At 37.2% G+C, this 7,082-nt stretch overlaps 1 pseudogene; it reads right to left on the bottom strand.

The window, feature by feature from the left end:
* Nucleotides 1-5,737: 5,737 nt before the first annotated feature.
* On the bottom strand, nt 5,738-6,424 carry LOC108398716 (retinol dehydrogenase 12 pseudogene; annotated as a pseudogene).
* Nucleotides 6,425-7,082: the final 658 nt, after the last annotated feature.

Genomic DNA, 7,082 nt, shown 5'->3' with positions numbered 1-7,082 from the left:
AAGGAAGGTTTCTGCCTCCCCTGGTACCCTGCCACTGAGAGACTGTTATAACTTAGCCAAAAGAAGTCATGATACATGGAACTTGATTTACTCAAATGGACTTTTTGCTTAGAGCAGCCTTCCCAATTCAGCTCTCTCTTCTATGAAAGAGCATTCACTCCTTTGTTCTTTGGACTAGCTTATGGTTTTGCTGTAGCACTTGGGATTATGAGAACTGATATGTCAACAGATTGAATGACCTAGAAGAAATGGATAAAGTCCTAGAAACATATAATCTTCCAAGATTGAATCAGGAAGAAATAGAAAATCTCAACAGACTGATTACTAGGAATGAAACTGAATCAGTAATTTAAAAACTCCCAATAAACAAAAGTCCAGAACTAGTTGGCTTCATGGGTGAATTCTACCAAATATTTAAAGAAGAGTTAATATGTATCCTTCTCAAACTATCCCAAAAAAACCAAAGAGGAAGGAATGCTTCCAAACTGATATCAGCCCAGCTGATATCAGGCAACTCTGATACCAAAACCAGATAAAAACACCACAAAAAATAAAATTATATGCCAATATCCCTGATGAACATAGATTTACAAACCATTATCAAAATATTAGCAAACTGAATTTAAAAATACATTAAGAGGACCATTCACCACCACCAAATTGGGTTTATTCGAGGGATGCAAGGATGGTTTGATATCTGCAAATCAATCAAAATGCTACACCACTTTAACAAAATGAAAGTTAAAAATCATATGATCATCTCAATAGATGTAGAAAAAGCATTTGGAAAAATTCAGCATCTGTTCACAATACAAACTCAACAAAGCAGGTACATACCTCAACATAATAAAGGCTGTACATGACAAACCCACAGCTAACATCAGACTCAGTGGTGAAAAACTGAAAGCCTTTACCCTAAGATCAGAAATAAAAGCACTTTTATTCAACATAGTACTGGGAGTCTTAACCACATGAATCAGACAAGAAAAAAGAAAGGAAAGGCATCCAAAGTTGAAAAGGAAGAAGTAAAAATATCACTATTTGCAGGTGACATACTATAAACAGAAAACCCTAAAGACTCCACCCAAAAACTATTAGAACTAAGAAATGAATTTAGTAAAGTTGCAGGATACAGCATCAATATACAGAAATATGTATATTGATAACACCCATGCTCATAATGGTCAGTTATTCAATGGCAAAGGAGGCAAGAATATACAATGGGGATAAGACATTCTCTTCAATAAATGGTATTGGGAAAACTGAACAGCTATATGGAAAAGAATGAAAATGCTTTCTTACACCATGTACAAAAATAATTCAAAATGGATTAAAGACCTAAATGTAAGACCTAAAACAATAAAATTTCTAGAAGAAAATGTAGACAGTAAACTATTGGACAGGTCTTAGCAATATTTTTTTTGGATCTGTCTCCTCAAGTAAGGGCAATAAAGGAAAAAATAAAGAATCAGGACTACATCAAATTAAAAAGGTTTTGCACAGCAAAGGAAAGCATTATCAAAATGAACAAGCAATCTACTGAATGGGAGAAGATATTTACAAATGATATATACAATAGGGGGTTGAATCCAAAATATGGAGAGAATTCATACAACTCAACACCAAATAAATGAATAATCCAGTTAAAAATGGGTAGAGGACCCAGATAGACATTTTTCTAAAGGAGCCATACAGATGGTCAACATACATATGAAAAGATGCTCAACATCATGAATAATCAGGGAAATGAAAATCATACTTGTCAGAATGGCTATTATCATAAAGACAAGAAATAACAAGTGTTGATGAGGATGTGAAGAAATGGGAACTCTTATGAACTGTTGGCAGGAATGTAAATTGTTGCAGACACTATGGAAAACAGTATGCAGGGACTTCAAAAAATTAGAAATATAGATACTGTATGACCAAGTAATTCAACTTCATGATATTTACCCAAAGAAAACAGAAACAGTAATTCAAAAAGATATATGCACCTCTATGTTCACTGCAGCATTATTTATAATACAAGATATGGAAACATCCTAAGTGTCCACTGAAAGATGAATTGATAAAAAAGATATAGTACATATACACAATGGAATATTATTCAGCCATTAAAAGGAATAAAATCTTGCCATTTGTAACAACATGGTTGGACTTAGAGGTATTATGTTAAGTGAAAGAAGTTAGAGAAACACAAATAATATATATGACTTCACTTATGTATAGAATCTAAAAAGCAAAACAAAAAAATGAACAAACAAAGCAAAACAGAAGTAGACTCTTAAATATTGAGAACAAATTATTGACTGCCAGAAGGGAGGGGAGTGGGAAGATGGGCAAATTAGGTGAAGGAGATAAAGTGGGACAACCTTTCAACTATAAAATAAATAATATGTATTTTCTAAGATGATATAGGTTTTCTTTTTCTTTTTTAAAAAAATTTCATTATTTTTTAATTTTATGGTAGTTTGAAATATTAAAATATAGTTTGAGGAAGAACACTATGAGATATTTCTACATATGTGCCAGGATGACTGAAATTAACAAAATTAGAAAGAGTAACCCTCATACAATAATGTGCGAGTGTAAACTAGTACAACCACTTTGGAAAAGTATTTGACTATATCTTTTTTTTTTTTTGAGGGCATCTCTCATATTATTGATCAAATGGTTGTTAACAATTATAAAATTCTGCATAGGGGACTCAATGAACAATCATTAATCAACCCCAAGCCTAATTCTCAACAGTCTCCAATCTTCTGAAGCATAATGAACAAGTTCTTACATGGTGAACAAGTTCTTACATAGTGATTAAGTTCTTACATGGTGAACAGTGCAAGGGCAGTCATATCACAGAAACTTTCAGTTTTGATCATGCATCCTGAACTATAAACAATCAAGTCAGATATGATTATTCATTTGATTTTTTTAAATTTATTAATTTTTATGTTTTTGAAGAAAATTATGTTTACTAGGCTCTCCCTTACCCCAAGTTCCCCCCCACAAACCCCATTACAGTCACTGTCCATCAGCATAGCAAGATGCTGTAGAATCACTACTTGCCTTCTCTGTGTTGCAAAGTACTCCCCTTTCCCCCACCCCCAACATTATACATGCTAATCATAATACCCCCTTTCTTCTTCCTCACCCTTATCCCTCCCTACCCTCCCATTCTCCCCAGTCTCTTTCCCTTTGGTAACTGTTAGTCCATTCTTGGGTTGTGTGATTCTGCTGCTGTTTTGTTCCTTCAGTTTTTCTTTTGTTCTTAAACTCCACAGATGAGTGAAATCATTTGGTATTTGTCTTTCTCCACTTGGCTTATTTCACTGGGCATAATACCCTCTAGCTCCATCCATGTTGTTGCAAATGGTAGGATTTGTTTTCTTCTTATGGATGAATAATATTCCATTGTGTATATGTACCACATCTTCTTTATCCATTCATCTACTGATGGACACTTAGGTTGCTTCCATTTCTTGTCTATTGTAAAGAGTGCTGCGATAAACATAGGGGTGCATCTGTCTTTTTCAAACTGGAGTGCTGCATTCTTAGGGTAAATTCCTAGAAGTGGAATTCCTGGGTCAAATGGTAAGTCTATTTTGAGCATTTTGAGGAACCTCCATACTGCTTTCCACAATGGTTGAACTAATTTGCATTCAGACCAGCAGTGTAGGAGGGTTCCCCTTTCTCCACAACCTTGCCAACATTTGTTGTTGTTTGTCTTTTGGATGGTGGCCATCCTTAGTGGAGAGAGGTGATATCTCATTGTGGTTTTAATTTGCATTTCTCTGATAACTAGCAATGTGGAGCATCTTTTCATGTGTCTGTTGGCCATCTGAATTTCTTCTTAGGAGAACTGTCTGTTCAGCTCCTCTGCCCATTTTTTAATTGGATTATTTGCTTTTTGTTTGTTGAGGTGTGTGAGCTCTTCATATATTTTGGATGTCAAGCCTTTATTGGATCTGTCATTTACGAATATATTCTCCCATACTGTAGGATACCTTTTTGTTCTATTGATGGTGTCCTTTGCTGTACAGAAGCTTTACAGCTTGATATAGTCCCACTTGTTCATTTTTGCTTTTGTTTTCCTTGCCTGGGGAGATATATTCATGAAGAAGTCACTAATATTCACATCCAAGAGATTTTTGCCTATGTTTTTTTCTAAGAGTTTTATGGTTTCATGACTTACATTCAGGTCTTTGATCCATTTTGAATTTACCTTTGTGTATGGGGTTAGGCAGTGATCCAGTTTCATTCTCTTACATGTAGCTGTCCAGTTCTGCCAGCATCATCTGTTGAAGAGACTGTCATTTCCCCATTGTATGTCCATGGCTACTTTATCATATATGAATTGACCATATACGTTTGGGTTAATGTCTGGAGTCTCTAATCTGTTCCACTGGTCTGTGGCTCTGTTGTGCCAGTACCAAATTGTCTAGATTACTATGGCTTTGTAGTAGAGCTTGAAGTTGGGGAGTGAGATCCCCGCCACTTTATTCTTCTTTCTCAGGATTGCTTTGGCTATTCGGGGTCTTTGGTGTTTCCATTTGAATTTTTGAACTATTTGTTCCAGTTCATTGAAGAATGCTGTTGGTAATTTGATAGGGATTGCATCAAATCTGTATATTGCTTTGGGTAGGATGGCCATTTTGACGATATTAATTCTTCCTAGCCAAGAGCATGGGATGAGTTTCCATTTGTTAGTGTCCTCTTTAACTTCTCCTAAGAGTGTCTTATAGTTTTCAGGGTATAGGTCTTTCACTTCCTTGGTTAGGTTTATTCCTAGGTATTTTATTCTTTTTGATTCTATTGTGAATGGAATTGTTTTTCTGATTTCTCTTTCTATTGGCTCATTGTTAGTGTATAGGAAAGCCACAGATTTCTGTGTGTTAATTTTGTATCCTGCAACTTTGCTGAATTCTGATATTAGTTCTAGTAGTTTTGGAGTGGAGTCTTTAGGCTTTCTTATGTACAATATCATGTCATCTCCAAATAGTGACAGTTTAACTTCTTCTTTACCAATCTGGATTCCTTGTATTTCTTTGTTTTGTCTGATTGCCGTGGCTAGGACCTCCAGTACTATGTTAAATAACAGTGGGGAGAGTGGGCATCCCTGCCTTGTTCCTGATCTCAGAGGAAAAGCTTTCAGCATCTCGCTGTTCAGTATGATGTTGGCTGTGGTTTTATCATATATGGCCTTTATTATGTTGAGGTACTTGCCCTCTATACCCATTTTGCTGAGAGTTTTTATAACGAATGGATGTTGAATTTTGTCAAATGCTTTTTCAGCATCTATGGAGACGATCATGTAGTTTTTGTCCTTCTTTTTGTTGATGTGGTGGATGATGTTGATGGATTTTCGAATGTTGTAGCATCCTTGCATCCCTGGGATGAATCCCACTTGGTCATGGTGTATGATCCTTTTGATATATTTTTGAATTCAGTTTGCTAATATTTTATTGAGTATTTTTGCATCTGCATTCATCAGGGATATTGGACTGTAGTTTTCTTTTTTAGTGGAGTCTTTGCCTGGTTTTGTTATTAGGGTAATGTTGGCTTCATAGAATGAGTTTGGGAGTATTCACTCCTCTTCTATTTTTTGGAAGGGTTTTCTTTTTCATACTCCCGACTTCCTGCTAAGATCTTATCAGAAGCACCTTCAGTGTTTATACTTCAACCAACAGTCTGTTCAATTCTATCTAGGATTTCTCTATCAGGTTTCTCAACATTCTTTCTAGGCGTGCCAGATCAGCTTGGAGAAGATGATGCCCGGGTGTATTGCATAAGAGATGATCCCTGCTCCTTGAAGCCCCTTGGCCAGCTCCCATGTAAAAAGCACATTGGCCTGCTTGCTGTGTCAGGAAGCAAAACCCTGGCTGTAGTACTTCTCACCCTGGAGGCTGTGGAAGCAAATCTTGCCAGCATGGTGGGCCACCAATGCTGGGTCACCATCCATTCAGGAGTGGACTCCTTCAGCTGCTCCAGGAGCAAGTAGGATGAAAAGGGAGTGGCCCAGATGGTTGGCTCCCAGGTGGGCTTAGGAGTCATCAACTGTCTTGGAATATGCAGACATCATTGCACCTACATTGTTGATCAGCATATAGAGCTGCTGCTTCTCTTCCAGAAAGCCTTCGGCAATGGCTCTGTTGGATTTGGCATCAGACAGGGACAGCTTCTGCACCAGCACCTGGGACTTCTTTGTATCGGCTCATATTTCAGTGATACAAATCTCCCTCTTCAGTACATCTCAGCAGGCAAGGTGTACTCAGGCTCCTCTGCAGGTGAGCTTTCTGGCCATCTCCTTGCCAATGACCACTTTGGCTCCAGTGATCATCACTACCTTCCCAGGAAGCTGCATGTTTGTTCTCCAAACTCCACCAGCAAAGAATTTCCTGATGGGTAGAGCTATCACATACGGGAAAGAAAGGGTCCCAAGATAACCAGCATATTTTCACCTTCTTTAGTTGCTGCTGCTTTAGCAAAAGCAGGTTTGACTCCAACTCAGGCATGGGCTCCTGGTGTGACTCCAACTCTTGGCTGCTTCTTTCTGCTTCTCCCTCATCCTCCTTTAGCTCCTCTGGCTCCTGGGATCTCGGCAACGGCCTGGCCTGCCTCTTTTTTTTTTTTTTTTTTTGAGAGGGCATCTCTCATATTTATTGATCAAATGGTTGTTAACAACAATAAAATTCAGTATAGGGGGGTCAACGCTCAATGTACGATCATTAATCCATCTCAAGCCTAATTCTCGTCAGTCTCCAATCTTCTGAAGCATAACGAACAAGTTCTTACATGGTGAACGAATTCTTACATAGTGAATAAATTCTTACATGGTGAACAGTACAAGGTCATTCATCACGGAAACTTTTGGTTTTGATCATGCATTATGACCTATAAACAATCAGGTCAAATATGAATATTCGTTTGATTTTTGTACTTGATTTATATGTTGATCCCACATTTCTCCTATTATTATTATTATTTTTATTTTTAATAAAATGCTGAAGTGGTAGGTAGATGCAAGATAAAGGTAGAAAACATAGTTTAGTGCTGTAAGAGGGCAAATGTAGATGATCAGATGA

The sequence above is a fragment of the Manis javanica genome, chromosome X (assembly GCF_040802235.1).
Source record: "Manis javanica isolate MJ-LG chromosome X, MJ_LKY, whole genome shotgun sequence".
In the NCBI taxonomy this organism is placed as follows: domain Eukaryota; kingdom Metazoa; phylum Chordata; class Mammalia; order Pholidota; family Manidae; genus Manis; species Manis javanica.
Note: the sequence above shows the minus strand (reverse complement) of the source record. Positions and strands in the feature narration are given on the sequence as shown.